The sequence below is a fragment of the Telopea speciosissima genome, chromosome 2 (genome assembly GCF_018873765.1).
Source record: "Telopea speciosissima isolate NSW1024214 ecotype Mountain lineage chromosome 2, Tspe_v1, whole genome shotgun sequence".
Taxonomy (NCBI): Eukaryota; Viridiplantae; Streptophyta; class Magnoliopsida; order Proteales; family Proteaceae; genus Telopea; species Telopea speciosissima.
In genome coordinates, this window is record NC_057917.1 from 69,975,169 (window position 1) to 69,993,714 (window position 18,546).

Below are 18,546 nucleotides of genomic sequence, written 5' to 3' on the forward strand. Positions count from 1 at the left end.
TCACCTCCAATTCGTTGCCCGCTTCAATTTCTTCCAATTCCTCACATAGGAGAGGAAATGATCACCCTACCCCACCTTGGGCAGTGTGTTTGGGCAGGGGGTAGGATGGTCATTTCCATTCCTATGTGAGGAATTAGAGGAAATTGGAGCGGGCAACGAATTGGAGGGGATAACGATTCCATGTCATCTCCCAAAACTATGGGTTTTTCGGCCAAAAATTTCCCATGGGTACCGGCTGGTGGCATGTCGGCCATTAAACTGAGGTTGAGGATTGGAAAATGTTGCAAATAAGTCAATATGTTAAATAATGAGAAAATTTCTCAGTGGGGGGGAGTGTACCGCCCATAACCAGACACCAAAGGGAAGGGGCGTAATGACTGTCCCACTTTTCATGAAAAGCGGAAATTCCCCCCCTTTATGATGCCAACATGTGCACAGGGGCCACGTTTCCCCACAAAGAACGTCAACCGGTTAAATAATATGTGACTCGAAGGTATATCATCAAAGTGAAGTAAAAATTAAAAACCATTTGTTGACGAGTATAAATATTTCTTGATTTTCTTAGTGGTTAGAAATATTTACCTTTCTTTTTATCTAATTTTTCAGTAAGCACACATAATATTTTACTATAAAATAAAGTCTTCACTAAAGTTACCAATAGCAAACATTTTCATATTTATAACGACGTGCACCATGATGAACAGTTTGAAACTAAGATTATCTATCACATCACCTCCTACGAACTAATCTAATACAATTAAGTCTCTAATTACTCATCCATGACATGACCCTGAATGCTAATTCTTAATCCAGATGATAATTTGACAACTATTAATGATAAGCAAAAGATCCATGTCAGATAATTTAATTAACTCTACACATAGTACATGAAAATTTAATACAACACATCAGCATCAGATACTTTGTTATCAAACTGAAAAGCACATGCGTTAGATGGCTAACAAGATATAAAGGAGGTTGATGCAAGTTGATATCTCACCTTGTAAGTTGGTTTTTGGGGATACGGTCTTTCAAATTTCGTATCAATTGTGTCAGAGTAGTTGATCCTCAATCTCAATTCTCGCACAGAAAGGGTGATCTAGTGTTAGAGTAGAGCAATTAGTAACAGATTACCTACCGCTTAGACATTGTTACTATTATAAAAATTTTAACTTGGGCAAGAGAATATTAACCAATTGTGTAGGTCTTCGATTTCACTAGGGATTGAACAGTCTTTTTATTTACTTTTTGTGTTTGATTATTGAAACCATGCGAACAGTTAGCGTTCTTTTTTCCAAAGTCGGTATGAGCCTCGTTTGTGAAAAGAAAATGTGTGTTGATGGATCACATGAGACAATGAATTTGAACGAATTTGAACGTAAGCAAGTCATTCATGGAGAACAATGAATTAATGAAGGGACAGAGAGAGTTGAAAATAAATTGTATTCTTTTTGACTGGGAAGATTCGAAAGAGTCATTCTAGAGAAGGATAAGGGGGGCGGCTTCTTCATTGGCTCCTCACTTATCTTGTTCCATGGTATGCTATGGACAAAATTGGAAAAATATTTAGGCGAATACTTGAGCCTACGGGGCACGTCTAATGGGTCCTGTTGGCTTTTGCCTAAGGGACACGTCTGGTGGGCCCTGCTGGCTGTTCTTATGCAAGTAAAGGCGCACAAAGAAAATTAAGATAATTTCACACTTACAAATCTCTCTCTCTTTCTCTCCAAACATTTTCTTTCTTTTCCTTGTTTTGTTGCTAACATTGATGAAATATAAATTTCTTATATAATGAATGAGCTTACCCCAGGTACCCAAAATCAATTCTTAGGCAAAGCACAAATTAAAGCAAAGATACCCACAAAATGAAAATAAAATATGAATCACTTTAAATTTTTTAATTGAATGACAAATTTAACTTTCAAATTAAAATACAGCATATCCAGTACATGAGGCTCCTGCCATTGCAGGGTCTGGGAAAAATATACATAATCTTACCCTTGTTTTCGTAGAAAGACTAGACCTGATCACAATGGAGCAACCTTATCATTTTACCAAGGCCCGCCCTCTAAATAGCACAATTTGGATCCTCTACTGTCGAGATGCCCGGTAGGACCCTACGGCCAAGACACAACAAGATGAGGAGTGACCACCTTACCCCTACCCGAGTGGGGGTAAGGCGATCATTTACTGCCTTGCTGTGTCTTGGCAATAGGGTCCTGCCGGGCAGCTCGGCAATAGAGGATCTGAATCCTAAATAGCATCCCGATTAATCAAAGGATGGAGAAAGCTAAATATCTATGGTAATTAATTTCAATCACTTAGGGTAATTGTGTAATTCGCATGAAATAAATGCTTGAACCATTGGATTCTGTCTGCTAAATATAAAAGCTAATGGCATAGCGTGATTCATTGTATGAAACTATGGGTAAAGTAGAAGAAAGAGATAAAACTTTCGAACACAAGGGTGTTTTAGTAATTTACTAATAACAATTGCTTTATGCTAAACCACCCACCATCCTATGTAATTCTCTCTATCTCATCTATAAATAGGCGTCAGCAACCTTATTTCATTGCTCACATGAAAAGCTTAGAGAGAAAAAGAAGAGAAAGAGAGAGAGAGAGACAAAGAGATGAGGCCAATAAACGCACCTGCTCCGGCTGCGGCGGCGGTTGCTGAAGGATTCCGGCGGTGGAGCTCTCCAGTCCCATACCTATTCTTAGGTATAGCAGCTATGTTGGGTCTCATAGCCACAGCATTAACCATCCTCGCTTGTTCTCACTGGAAGTCTTCTTCATCAGCAAACTCATCATCTTCAGGTGGTGAAACAAAAGAGAATCTAGCTAACCCCATGAGTTCTCCGGCGGATACTGAACCAAAAATCGTCGTCATCATGGCCGGAGAAGACAGACCAACGTTCTTAGCCAAGCCTGTCCCTTCAACTGAAGTTTAGCCAACAAGTCTAGTAGTTAAAGAGCTTCTTGGCCTTCACAAATCAGATTTCTTTGGTTCTTTTTTTCTTTCATGCCTTGGATTAATGGATTAGACTTTAGAGATAGTTATGACGGATTAAGATGTAAATTGTTATTGAGTTTTAATGGATTAAATTGATTAGCGATCTGATTAATGAAATTAAGTCTCTTTTAATTAGTAGGAAATAATTAAGAAATTAAGCAAAATATCTATCTTTAATTGTGGTGTTCTGTATAGCAGCTAGGTTTGGTTGGGTTGGTTTGGTTTGGTTTGGTTTGGTGGAGTAGCACAAGCATTAAATGCTGGTGATGCGACAGGAACGGTTAGGATTTCATCTCTATACAGTAGAGTAGAGCCCACACCTGCAGTAACAAGAATCACGGTAGATCGATCATGTGATTTGTATTGTAAGAAGGGAATATGCGAGCAGCTGACTTCGCAAGGCTTCTTGTAAGAAATGCAACGTACATTGGATCCTTCACCGCCGGGGAAGGGTACGGCCACTATCTTTAGGATTCTAAAACATCAAGTTGATAATATCATTTTTCTGTTGCGCGATAATACATTTTTTTTTTTTAATTCATTTGTAAACCGCTATTAAAGGGATTTACCTTTCACATGACTTCAGGAAAACTCAGTCTTTCAATATTCACACAACCTCCAATAAGATAAGACATTATGTTTAGTACTAAGGGGGACCCTATTTGTTTTGCGGTGGCTTATAACCTTGCTAAAAATGCTCAAGCAAGGAACTATGCACATCAATGTATCTTTTTCCTAGTTTTCATATATTTTTTATTTTTTTCTCATCAAGAAAAAATAAAAAATATTCACATATACTAATGATCGATATGCATGCATGCCTGGATGGATCATGTGTAACTATATATATATATGTAGATAGCACATGCACGTTCGATCACTTGTGTATGTCCTCTTCTTAAATTATTAGTCATACTTCTAAATTTCACTTGTTGACATTAGGCTATGTGGCCCTTGCACCAGTTAGAGTACATGTGGGGAGTTGGATGGTTATTTTGCCTTTCTTATGTCTAGATGCAGACGCCATGCAACTGGACAGGTGAGTGGGGAATCTTCACGTACGTGAACGACTCACAGTCGTTCAGATGGAATCCAATCTGTGAGAATATTCCATCTGAATGGTTGTGAATCGTTCACGTATGCTCACCTACGTGAAGATTCATCGAACTCACTGGACAGTCTTTTTTTTCCCAAATGTATATATCACTTCTTATTTTTAAACCAATTAATATTCCTTGAATAATATTGATTGATTTTCCTAAGGGAGAAAGAACGCTACCTGGGTGCATGTGGAACGTTGCCGACCACTACGCCCAAACACAAGAGCTCTTGAAATGACCACCACGTCTCCGAGAAATTCCACTTTTCTATGAGAGTGAGATGATCATTCGCGCCCCCCCCCCCCAGACACAGGGGCAGCACACAGGCCACATGCGCCCAGATACCATTCTCTTTCCCTTATCTTAATGAACACATGAGTTAAAAAAAATTGGTCCTTTAACTATATGCTGCATTAATAAGGCTAAATTTTGTTTTATTTTTTTTTCGGTAAAAGAGAATTCATTCAAGAGGAGATCGTGAACAATCTAAAGTCTCATAAACAACAAGTTTATGAAGCCAAGGAACGGAATGCGATCATTCTGTCTTACACAAAATCGACAGGGCTTTCCTGACAGGCTATCAACAATTCCATTGCTAGTCCTAAAAATACAAGAGAAAGAAACTGAATGAAATGTCGCTACTACACAAATTATATCATGGATAATTGGTGCAATGGTGAAACGAGCTATGCCTTTCCCTGGATTGGTAATTGAAGAAATAACCTCTAAATTATCCGATTCAATTAGGATATGATCCTTTTATTGATGAAAGTGTAATCACACAAAACGTACACCAATCTCAAAAGGTTAATCGACTTTTCAGACCGTGGAATGGTGGATATACATGACCATTCCACGGTCCTAACCCATAGATTTGACGTGGAGTAGACTGGCATGGATTGATGGAGCTTCACCCACTACCATCGAGTTAAACAAAACATGCTCTGAGACCGCTAAATTTTGTGAGTTGCCCACATAGAGATAATATAGAATATATAACGGAAGAGGAACCATGTTAACACTTTATTGCCTATAAATTAACTCAATTACCTCCTTTAACGTGACTTTAAAATGGGTCTGGCTCCTCCCCGGCCACTCCCCAGTAGTGGAGACTGGAGAGAGAATGGAGAGAGTGAAGAGTGGGGTCCTTGTCTCCACTCCCAAACCCCCTTCTCTCCATTCTTGTTTCTCCTCTCCAGTGACCAAAGGATGCAATGATAAAGATTAGAGACTGGAGAGAGTGAAGAGTGGGGTCTTTGTCTCCAATCCCCAAACCCTTTCCTCTCCACTTTTCTTTCTTTTACTGGACTACTAGCTCCTCTCCAGTGATCATAGGGTCCAGTGATAGACTGACAAAGCGGAGAATAGAGAATGTGAAAGAGGGGGGGGGGGGGGGTGGGGGAAGGACGCTTGTCCCCCCTTTCTATCTCTTTTACTATAGGTCCCTTTACTTACTCAAGAGCCCCACATTTGGCTGGTTGGATCCAAAACCACTTGTATTATTGAGGATTCAATTATAAATCAGAATTCCAGAGAAGACACTAGTAGTATATATAGGGCACAAAACTCCCACCAATAAAGGGTTTGAGGAGGATCATAATATACACTGCCTTACCTCTATTTGCGTGCAAAGACTATTTCTAAGGTCTACCAAAAATGGAAAAGAATTTCATCAGTTGACCATGGTAACTTAAATTCAAATCTTACTTCAATCATATATTTCACCATGTATTATTTTATTTTTATTTTTTAAATTCTCGAAAATCTTTCAAAGATTTGTATACTTTTTTTAACATGAAACAAGATATACCCGAAAGAGATGTTGTCTCCGCATTTAAAGAAAGTAATTGGAAGCAACCTCCAAATCCAAACCCCTTAGACCAAAACACAGCATATTCGAAGGAAAATTCGACTTTCTACAATGGTGCGTCTTTTTTAAATTTATTATAATAATAAATATGTTGGACTATAATGAGGTTCAGAGCAATAGACAGCCGTTCATGTCTGAACAAAAGAAGTTCTTTCAGTTGTTCTTCTCGATGTGGATTAGGTTGTTGAACGCGGCGGCTCGGATACGTACGTTGTAAAGAAGCATTAAGAAGAGGTGGGGATGATGGATGATTTTATAATGGGTAATGATTGGATAGTTGAAAAATAAGAGAATTTTTTGTCCCAATACTTCTGTTTGTGTGTTCAGAATTGAAACTGTGAATATTGGGAGGGCGAGAGAGATAGAGAGAGTCTTGCGGCCCATAGCGTGTAATGGGAGAAGAAAGACTTTAATTTAAAAAAAGGTGTGTGTGAGTTGTTCTCTAAATATATAAAGTTTACGTTTTGTTGAAATTTAAATGTCATCACCTTCTAAAGTGGAAGACACCTTGTCATCATCATTCCCACTAGGTGGTGTTGGTGCAAAATTTTCACAATTTTTTCTTTTCTTTCTTACTTTCTTTGATGCTCTCTACCAATAAACTAAATTTGACCTGCAAATTCCCTCAAAATGAAGTTTTGATTACAATGAGACTTCAAATAGTTCAAACTTCAAAGAAATGAGTTTGGGTCTTGTGAACCAAGACTTATGGGATGGGTTTGGGGGGACAAATCACATCTTGGATATATTGGATCAACTGGAATTCTACGATTGAAAAAATGTCATATCTGAAGTTGTGACTTGGCGTAGAGAAATTGCCTGACATTTTTGTCAAACTTTAAGAAAATTGAAAAGAAAGTATTCAAATTGTTTAGAATAAGATGATTATCTTATAAGATTGAGATATATTTATATAAATCAAATGAATGAAATCAAGGAAGCCAACAAGGCAATCCTTATTTACAGGAAAGAATTAAGGGATTCTAAGAAAGGAAGCTTATCTACAGCTACTATGATCTTATCTATATAACCAAGCAAATCAAATTCAAAAAATATTCAAAATCATAAAATCTCGGTTGAAAAATTGCTTGTTATTAAAGAAATGGTATCTTTCAGCTTTCGATGAGTATGAGTATTATTAAGTAAGATTATTTATATTAGGTTTTCTATCAGTGTTATTTGGTTCGTTCGGTCTAACAGGTTCGGGTTAGGTTTTGATACCCCTATGTAACTAATTCCACATCGAGTATAGAAAGAGATTTGGTGTGAATTAATATGTTATATGTCTTTATATTAGTTTTTTATCAGTTTTATTTGGTTTAGTTGGTTTGATGGGTTCGGATTTGGGTGGTGGGCTGGAGATGTAGAAGAGGAGGGATGAGTTGAGGGAGATTATGGTGCAAGGAGTCGGAGACACAGAGGGAGAGAAGGAGCTAAGGGAGAGGGAGATGGAGAGGCGGGATCCGGAGACACAGAAAGAGAGGAGGGAAAGGAAAGCCGAAGCGGGAGGAGGAGAATCACCTAGACTTACGAGCAACAATTCTCTTGGAGCCGTGTCAAGCTCTGTCATAAACAGAGCTGCAAGGTTCAAGGAAACCAATGTTGAGCTCTATCAAGAGGGTTGGATCCTAGGTTAGAGAGTAGATCCTTTAGGGTTGGGTGTATATTCTCGTAAACCTACAGTGACAACTTCATTGGAGATTGATTCAAGACTCCCGTTTGGACCACTCTTAATTTGTATATATCCTTGTATTGTAGTTTTTACACTTTGTTTGTAAAATAGTTGCATCATGTCATCGTAATCAATGTAAAATCATTCAATGAGGATGCTGCCTGATATGCCTTAGGCCCCTAACTCACTAAGAAATGAGGTACATTACACTAAAAACTCTATGATTGGATGATGGCCGCTTTTACCACTCCATTGGACACAATTTTTTTTTAGTGATTTAGTAAACTCATATCATTTGATCTTGTACTTATTAGGCGTCGAATACCAATCAGTTGACGAGGGTGGGCCCTAGCATGTGGTGGGGGTACATCGTCCCTCAATATTACTATTAAAATAAAAGAAAACTAACCTAAGTTTACATTACTAATAAAAATAAAATCCAAAAACAAGTAAATGAGAGCCCAAATTTGTGGCCTATGTTGTCCATGTGTAGTTGTTCATGTGCTAAGCTTCTTGAATGGTGCTCTACATCCTTGACTTTCCGTATTAAGAATTAAGTAATTAAAAATAAGGGAAAAGGGGACTCAAAAATCATGAGCTATAGTCTCCTCAAGCTTGACGAACTCCTTGGCTTAATGACATTCCATAATGAAGCCAAATAAATAGGGGAGGGAACTGGGCTGTCATCGAAGTTAGCTTTCTCTTCTCCTAAAATCGTCCATCCTACGTACGTGTGGACTGCATTACATAAAAATAGGGTGATGAAATTGTCCTCCAAGCTGCCCAAAGTTAACATGCTTTCCTTTAAAAACAAAAAAAGGGAGAATGTTTTCTGTGCCAGTGGCGCAGGCTGTGCTCAGACACATGGGTGTGGGCGAAATGATTACCCTGCCCCCCCCTCGAATGACAGACCCATGTGTCTAAACGCGGACTACACTGTGGTACAAAAAACATCACCCCAAAAAAAAATAGAATTGAGAGAATCATCTTTAATCACCTCTGTTTAGAGGATCACTTTCAAAATGGTTAGTGCTTTTCTTTTAGCAAACCCTATGTTGGAAGCAACATGTTGTTTGATTAGACCAACAAATGTCTAGCCGGAAAAGCTCTAGGGATTCTAAATGGCTTCCTCAAAATAGGTAAGTAGTTAGCGAGCATGCAATATATTGGGAATCTTCTAGAAGCTACAATCTCACATGGGAGTTCATAGGCTGAATCATACTTGATGATGTGGGATGTCTGAATCAAGCAAGGGATCTCCCTTCCTTGGTTTGCTTCCATTTTCACCACACAAACCATAGGTATCTCCCTTCCTGAAAAAGATCTTGTCAATCCGGGCAGCGTGCAGCCATGTGCAGCACCTGAGTGAGGCGCTGCGCATTGACCGCCTTATCCCTGCTCGGGCAAGGTGTTGGGCAGGGGGTAAGGCGGTAAATGCGCAGCACCTAAACTTTTCATTTTCTGATCAATTATACTTTATAACCTTATGTATCTAAAACGACAATTTTTTTTTCTTTGAATGAGGCAGGCCCAGACCTCCATCCTAAAATTGCAATAGGGTCAATGCCCATCAACACTCGGCAGGTCCTCAACCATAAGCCCAATTGACCCAAGGAGCACATCATCAACTCGAGCTCAAGGCCGCATTCCCCCCCACAGAGAACTCTACTTTTCTTGGAAATCTATTTGTTTTGTAATTATTGTTTGGGCAAGAGATCCCTCTCTAGGCATGTAACCCCTGCACCAGTGTGTAGGGGCCAGTGAGACGAGGTGCACCAGTATCAACATGGATGGGATTTTTTATTATTTCCATAGGAGTGGAACAATAGCTTCATGGGTTCCTGAGTCAGGGTGCAAGAGCTACAATATTGGTTAGCGTTCTTTTTCCCTTATTGTTTTAATCTAATAGATCTAGGAAATTGTCCCTAAAACATACTCTCAATAAATCCAATCGATCATAAAATCACATCACTTTGGCCCAGTGCACCTATGTGGCACATCGGATAATGCACTACACAAGGAGAGTGATGGATTTGTAGGTGCACTGGATAGTGCACCGCACTTGAGAGGATAAAAATCCCCAAGCTTCTCGGTTGGGCTGCTGATGGGGACTTGAGCTCGAGTTGATGATGTGGGCCTTGGGTCAATTGGGCTTATGGTTGAAGACCTCCCGAGCTGGTCCATCCATGCTCATGGTATTGATGGACATTGACCCTATTGCAATTTTAGGATAGAGGTCTGGGCCTGTCTCATTCAGAAAAAAAAAATTGTCGTTTTAGATACATAAGGTTATAAAGTATAACTGATCAGAAAATGAAAAGTTTAGCTACCCAGATGAAGAGGAAGGGAGATCCCTATGGTTTGTATGGTGAAAAGGGAAGCAAAGATTATCAATTTCGTTGATAGTAAGGTATATAAAGGCTATCCTTTTAGTGGGTGTTTGGTTGGAGATTTAAGTCCATGTTTCATAACCTTACAATACTTTAAAAGCCTAGTCCATATAACAAATAAGAAGAGTAATTGTCTAGTCCACTAAAATGACAGTGATAGTGACGATGACGAAATCATGAACATGGGAAATGTGGTGAGTGGTACACAGTAACAACAATGACAAGCATATCAAAAACAAATTGCAAATCCTATTAGGATTGATGATGAACAGATGTATCTATTGTATTTTTTTACTTTTTATATAACTATTTAGTACGGTTTTATTAAATGATATTATTGATAGACTTATGTTTTTAATTTTTCATGCACTATTTGATATGGTTTTATCACTTTAACAATGAGTAGGACTTGTTTTGTGTACTTTAGAGTAGGTCCCCATCCGTGGTGTGGGCCCATTTATCCAAAAAATGCTATAGATGCACCTCTTCTAAAATGCAATATCTTTGATAAAAGTTTTTTTTTTTTTTGGGTAGGAATATATGAACTTTATTGAGAATAACGTGTATTACACATAGATAAAAGTCGAACATAACTCCTGGATTCAGGAATCGAAATTTGGCTAAACTATTGTGCACGCCACCAATAGTGCCTTCCTTGCCAGGGAGTCAGCCACATTGTTTCCCTCCCTTAGAACATATGAAAAAGAACATGAACTATAATAGGATGATAAATGAAGTATGTCATCCAATATAGTTTTTACATACATCGGTGAATTACTTGCCCCACGCTGAATATAAGACACCAAATCTTTATGATCCGACTCCACCAGCAAATGCGCAAACCCTTCAGAAATGCCTTCTAACAGAGCCGAACGAACAGACATGGCCTCACCCATAATAACCGATGTGAAAGACCCCAACATAGAGACAACAAGAAGAGAAGCCCCCATAGAATTTCGACAAAAGTTTCAAAGTTATAAAAAAATATTTTGCTCATAGGCATATCACACCGCCTGGCAAGCTTGTTCATGCTGCCAGCCACAGGTTAAAAGGGAGTGGGTGGCCCATTCATGCTCCCGAGAAGGGGGGAAACGGTTGGGTGACAACACCCTCTCTGGCCAGCATCGGGCGCTTGTGGGCTGTCTAGGACTCTAGAGTATTTGGTTAGTCACTATTGGTTAAATGGACCATACATAATGGAATAAAATCCATGAGGAGAGTTTGTCAAAATGATCTATTGGCATTAAAGTAGGGGTAAGGCTGCATACATTATGACCTTTCTCATACTCCACAGTGACCCGGGACCCTTGTGCACTAAGTACACCCTTTAAGGAGAGTTTGCCAAAATGCTTTATTGGCATGAAAAACCCTAAGCAAGATTGTGATGGTGACAATTGAGGACATCAAAGGGGGAGTTCACCCGGACATAGGAAGAGGACGATGAGATCTCTCATACATTAAGACCGGAGTGAGGCACCATGTCCAGTAAAATCTAGACTTTCGGTGTTGTATGAATGTGCTAAATGGGGTTGATGGGGATGATCGTGACAATGTAAGGAAAGCCTATAAGCCTTTGATACCGAGAATTTGCCATTAGAAGCGGGTTTCCATAGGATGGTGTCTTTAATAGAAGAAATGGAGATTGGGATTGAAATTATAGACTGGGAAATCTCAAGAGGCCACCGCAATTGAATCAGATGAGACTACAAGAAAATGATATATTAACAATCTGGGATCCATGGGCCAAGTCCATGGGTTGATAGAGTGATAATGCCCAACTCGCCAAGAAACAGATCTTTAGTGAGGAGGTCTCTAGCACGAAACACCGACTTGAAAAAATAATCTTTTAGTATCAAATGGGACATTTCGACTGAGTTGGGCTCTGGTTTTATTGATATTAATTATTTGGTCCAAAAATCTGCCGTATATATCTGGACTTGAATCTTCTCCAACGTGGGACACTGTCCAACGCAAATCTAACGGATGGAGTAGGCATGATCCACTTCGATCATGTGTGATATTACCAAAAAAAAAAAAAACAAAAAACCCACCCCCCCCCCCCCCCCCCCCCCCCCCCCCCCCCCCCCCCCCCCCCCCCCCCCCCCCCCCCCCCCCCCCCCCCCCCCAAACCCCCCCCCCCCCCCCCACAACCCCCCCCCCCCCAACCCCCCCCCCCCCCCCCAAAAACAACACCAAAAAACCAAAAAAAAAAAAAAAAAAAAAAAAAAAAAAAAAAAACACAAAAAAAAAACAAAACAAAAAAAAAAAAAAAAAAAAAAAAAAAAAAAAAAAAAAAAAAAAAAAAAAAAAAAAAAAAAAAAAAAAAAAAAAAAAAAAAAAAAAAAAAAAAAAAAAAAAAAAAAAAAAAAAAAAAACCACCCCCAAACCGCCCCCCCCCCCCCCCCCCCCCCCCCCCCCCCCCCCCCCCCCCCCCCCCCCCCCCCCCCCCCCCCCCCCCCCCCCCCCCCCCCCCAAAAAACCCACACCCCCCCCCCCCCCCCCCCCCCCCCCCCCCCCCCCCCCCCCCCCCCCACCCACCCCCCCCCCCCCCCCCCCCCCCCCCCCCCCCCCCCCCCCCCCCCCCCCCCCACCCCCCCCCCCGGGCCCCGGCGAGGCCCCCCCCGCGCCCCCCGCCCCCCCCCCCCCCCCCCCCCCCCCCCCCCCCCCCCCCCCCCCCCCCCCCCCCCCCCCCAAGGGGGGGGCGGGGGGGGGGGGGGGGGGGGGGGGGGGGGGGGGGGGGGGGGGGGGGGGGGGGGGGGGGGGGGGGGGGGGGGGGGGGGCTCACCATTTCTTCATGGCTTGATTCCATCAATTTCTTTTTTGTATTTTTTTACCTAAAAATGGGAACCCCCCTCCCCCCACCTCCCCCTTTCTTTGTTGGCCCTACCCATTTGCCTCTCACTATCTTAGCGTTGTCATTGCTTGTTGGTGGCCTTAATTGTCCTTTTCTTTTTTTTTAGGTAGAACTTAATTTTCCTTTTCAAAGGCTGAAAAGAAGAGTACTAAGCTTTTCTCTTGATAATAACTCCATAAGGATGGGATTGAGCATCTTAATTATTGGTCTTTTCAATCAAACTTTCCAACTAATAACTCACTATGCTGAGGGTTAGAAAACAAAAAATAATAATAATAATAAAAAACTGTTATGTTTCATCCTCAATCTATACATATCATTTTTGCTCTCAGTAGTTAAGGTTTTCTGTTTTTCTTCTCCTTCTCATCCTTTTCTCTATACATTGTTAAAAATTAAAACATAATTTTGAAAAGATCAAGTTGTCCTTCATCTAGAATGAATTAGATTCCATTCACCACTAGGTGAGAGAAGACGGGAAAGAGTATCGGGAGAATATTTTGGAACATACTAAAACCCTAGGAGTGATTTGTGATCCTAGGATGGTGGGTGAACCGTCCTCTATGGGTGGAGGAAAACTAAGTCCATTTTAAAAAATCAAAGGTGCAAGAGGTTCCAAAGCTATCCAATAAGTTAAATGAAAATCTATACATCGGTAGGTCATAATGCAGTTCGGATAAGCAAGCTAGCAAATTTGTTGGGCTATCAAGAGGTTCCAAAGCTATCCAATAGGTTAGGCAGCCGATCAAAAGAGGTGTCACTGCTGTCCTAAAATTGGACTTAGATCGGTTTAATTGACCGTGACTGATCCTGATTCTAGGGCTTTTTGGGATCGAATTGCTGGGCTTTTAGATTTGAGATGCTAATTCTAGGGTTATGAATCAATCCTGGATTCCGAGTTTAAAATCCTTGGGTGCAACAAACTCCCCTAGAGCCCTTTTCCTCCATTTATAATGTACTTTCAGTTATCTTGATTTCAGATTCTGAAAATTGGTGGATCATATATTTGGAACACAAGATTAGGAGAGTGATTGGTGTTTTTTCATAAATTTGAAACATGGTAATCGTTGAGATCATAAATCTGTATATTATAGTAATTTGTGTTTTTATGAATCTGTACATGGTAGTTGTTGGAATCATAAACCTGTATGGTAGTTGTTAGAATTATAAATTTGTTTGTGGTAGTGGTTGTTATACCATGAATCATTGGTTGGAATCTTGAATTTGCCCATTGCAATTATTTGAAATGAGGAATATGTTTAGTGTGAATTGTGGAAAAACTCAATGAGGATTATTCTAGCAATCCGGATCAGCTACCCACATGGGGACGGGTGGGGATGGAAGGGTCAGATCTGTCCCCACCCGTCCCCATGTGGGTAGCAGATCTGAACTCTTATTTTAGACCTTCAATCGAGACATCGGTTGAGAGTATATGGTCAGTGGACTTGAACCTCACTGAGATGTCAATGAGGATATTTGAACCCCACCCGAGGCATAGGTTGCGGGTACATTTGTACCCATTTTTTCAACAATGGGATTTTGGACCCCATCTGAGCAGTGAGGGTTTGTCTGATCCTTAGTTGGTGCACTAGTTGAAATTTTATTTATTTATTTATTTATTTTTGGAGATAGGAGGGATATCTAACTTTTGGTTGACTAAATCCCCCCCTGAGCTCGTATATGACCCCTGCGCCACGCACGAATCGGGAGCTTCTGGACCCTAGTGAACCTCAAGCAGGTGGCTCCAAAAAATTATGCAGCTGCGAAGGTTTGATCCCGCACCAATTGAAAATTTATTTGGATCCCATTTGATTCGTCAACGGGATGAGCTCTTTTGGGGATCGACCCCCATCTGCTTCGTCAATGGGGATTGTTTGGACCTCATTGAGTTGGATTGAATCTCTAGAAAAAAATGAATATGTGTTTTGGACATTTTTTCTTATTGGAATTGATTGAAAATGATGGGATCCTTTGAAAATGTATATATGTTTTGAACCTTTTCTTTTATTGGGTATTTGTTAATGATGTAAATCTTTATATTTTATGTGGAATTGTCAACCTTAGATGAGTTCGGTTGATCCTACGTGGTTTATGGATGATTTAATTAATTTCACGTTTTCCACAATAGTTATATGAGCCCTGCTTAGGTATCGGAGTGTGACAATATTATTCCTTTTTTTTTTTTTTTTTAAATTAGGAAAGACAACCCTACCTGGGTTCGTGCAGTACATTGTCCCTTCGCTCAGACATAGGGACGGGCGACATGACCGTCGCACCTCAAGAAATTCCACCTTTTCATGGGGGCATGGTGGTCATTTCGCCCATCCATGTGTGTTTGGGCACAGGGATAACGCACCACACACACTAAGGTAGTGTTCTTTCTCCCAAGAAAAAAAACACTATCTCACCTAACGAAACATTTGTGATTACATGAAGTCGTCAAATTTAAATGAAAATCAAAAGGAGAAACTCCTCCCTAGAAAAGTGAAATTTACAAAACAATGAGGTGGATGCACCAAACACAAGAAACACCTAAAATAGAGGATCCTTCGCTAGATAGTACGAATTAAAATCCTCTCCAATTCCCTGATCGTCGAGTGCAGTGCAATTCAGTATGGAGAGGTCAACACCTAATAGGCATGATATCCAATAGTTCGAGCTTGAGAAGAAAAAAAAAAAAAAAAACCCAAGTTAATGAGCTCGGACCATTGAATATCATACCGGCCAAGTGTCGACCTCTCCACCCCAAACTGAAGCACACACAACAATCAGGGAATTGGAGAGATTTTTTTTCTAGATAGTACACCTCCTTATGAATTTTTATCCTATGCTGTAACTGCACAGTGTTGTATTGCATCGTGCGACCCTACGGAGGCCATGTGCATCATGTGGAGCCCGTTTTATCACATGATCTTTGTAACGTCGTACGATACAATACAACACCATACTTTAACAGCAGAGGATAATGATTCACCTCCTTATTGGTGTGAGGAAAAATGAACCTAAAGTCAACAAAAGTTAAAAAAACAAAACCAGAAGCCAAAGATACAGTATCTTCTACAATAGATTCAGCCGCCCAATGAAGGCCCTGTAGTCTACAAATCACAGCCGCAATAATTAAAACTTACATTTAAAATGTGCTTAATTCTATGTGTAAAAAAGCCTTCTTCTAGATGTAACTTAACCCAATGACTACAGTTTTTAAAGATACGTGAAAAAAGCATTATTAATCCAAAACACACACGAGGTGAACAACTTCAAAACCCTAGGGGGTCCCATTGTCAAACAATGTCTCCAAATTATAATCTCACATTGATGCCAAAGACAAGCCCAAGTCAATATTTAACCCCTCCAATACAAAGCTAGGCAGCAAAGAATGATAGAGCCAAATGGTAATAGGTCAGAGTAAATGAAAAAGAAAGCAATTATGCCCTATAAAAGAGGGGCAAAGTGTGCCCCAACCCACTTCAATTTAACTCTTAAATCCTTTTTTTCTTTCCCTCTCAAATCCCAATAACCAAAGAAGAAAACTTGAGAAGAGCCAAAAGGGGGGAAAAAATTAGAAGGAAGAGTCCATGGATAAGTGAGGTGCTTGTGTGAAGATTGATTAAGTCATGTTATATAATCCAAAATGTAGACTGTACTTGAAAAAGTTTAGATTTGAATCTGGATTTGTTCATCTTTAATTTCAAATCAAGGTTGATTGTCTAAGTGAGTGGAATAATTTTTTCCATTAGTTTATCTTAGTTGGTGCTTAGTTTTCCTTGGCCCATGTGGTTTTTTTTTTAATGAAAATTTTCACATGGAAAACAAAACTTTGGTGGATCACATGGTTGAATTAAGCCGGCAGGTTTGATATTGCTTCTCTTGAGGCATTGCTTGGTTAGGTTTTAGGGGTGAGGTCAAGTAATACTAAAATGATCTAAAATGAAATGAAACTTTCAACTCCGAATGATAATTGGTAGAAAAGTGATCGAAAATTTAATTGTCTTCACCTCTAGATGTTTTTGAATTGGTTATGGTCAAATGTTCTTTATACCGGGGGCACAGGGTGTGCCCAGACACATGGGGGTTTTTTTTTTAATGAAAATTTTCACATGGAAAACAAAACTTTGGTGGATCACATGATTGAATTAAGCCGGCATGGTTGAATTAAGCCGACAGGTTTGATATTGCTTCTCTTGAGGCATTGCTTGGTTAGGTTTTAGGGGTGAGGTCAAGTAATACTAAAATGATCTAAAATGAAATGAAACTTTCAACTCCGAATGATAATTGGTAGAAAAGTGATCGAAAATTTAATTGTCTTCACCTCTAGATGTTTTTGAATTGGTTATGATCAAATGTTCTCTATACCGGGGGCACAAGGTGTGCCCAGACACATGGGGGTGAGCAAAATGACCGCCCCACCCCCTGAATGGTGGAAATACCACCCCAATGTGTTTGGGCACAGCTTGTGCTGCGGCACAGAGAACATCGACCCATTGGTTATATAGTCATCAATCAAGAAAATGATTAGGAAAATTTTTAACCTATGTTTTTTATTACATTTTAATCTTCATTTCACTTCTAATTATTGTTGAAAAATTAGGTTTATCGATTTTACTCTCTTTTTTCAAAACCTAGTGAGGAGGGAGGCTATGATTGCTTCACATATAAGAAGGAAAAAATGGGCTAATATTGAAGACAACAACAAAAAGAAAATTCTAGAGTTTTGTTTAATTGAAGACCAAATTTTTGGTCTCTGAATAGTTTATGACCCAACAAATAAATCACTTCTAACCAAATGGGCTAAGTACTGACCCAATTCTAAAATGAGACCTACCTTTTCTCTACTGGGGTTATGGATGACTCTAAAATCTGCCATGTAGGCATGTAGCAATTTATGATTCACATCCAGCCAAGCCCAGTTGGACTGCCCATCCTTGAAAACACCCACCCTTCCCTAAATCTGACTAAGATTGAAACTGGATATCCAAAATCCAGATTGTGATCCGATCCATTGACTCATCCAAAAGCATCATAAGTTAAAGATTGGAATACAGCAATTACACAGCTAGCAAGCTAGCTAGCTATAGCTACCTTCTACTGTTGTCTAGTGATAATTGTAATCATGATAAACATTCTTATTGTCAATTTATATTTTGCCTTTCCCTTTTATTAAATGAAAGTTATTGTTACTGAAAACTCCATATTATTCTTTCCCTAGTGACACAAAAGACACAACCCTGCTTTTATTTGAAGGTAGACAACAGGCCAACCAGCTAACAAGACAGGAAGGACAAAAGATTGCAGAAACAGGAAGGAAAAAAAAAAAAAACCCCTTTTGACAACCTCACCACTCCCATCTCCTCCATCTTCCATTCCTCCATCCTCATCTGATCTGATCAAAAGTCTTCAAAGAAACCCAAAACACAGGTAAGCTCCCAGCATTTCTCATTGGAAAAGGCTGCATTTTTTTTATGACATGACAGAGACTTTTAAAGTGGGAAGAGATGGAAAGGAAATGGGCTCTTCCATTCTACCTAATTCCAAGAGAACAATTAAACACAAAAAAGAAAGGGAGGACAGAAAAAGTAAATATAACTTGAAAATTGATAAGAACATGTAAATCCTACAACACCTAGTAACAGGGTCTCTAGGACTATGG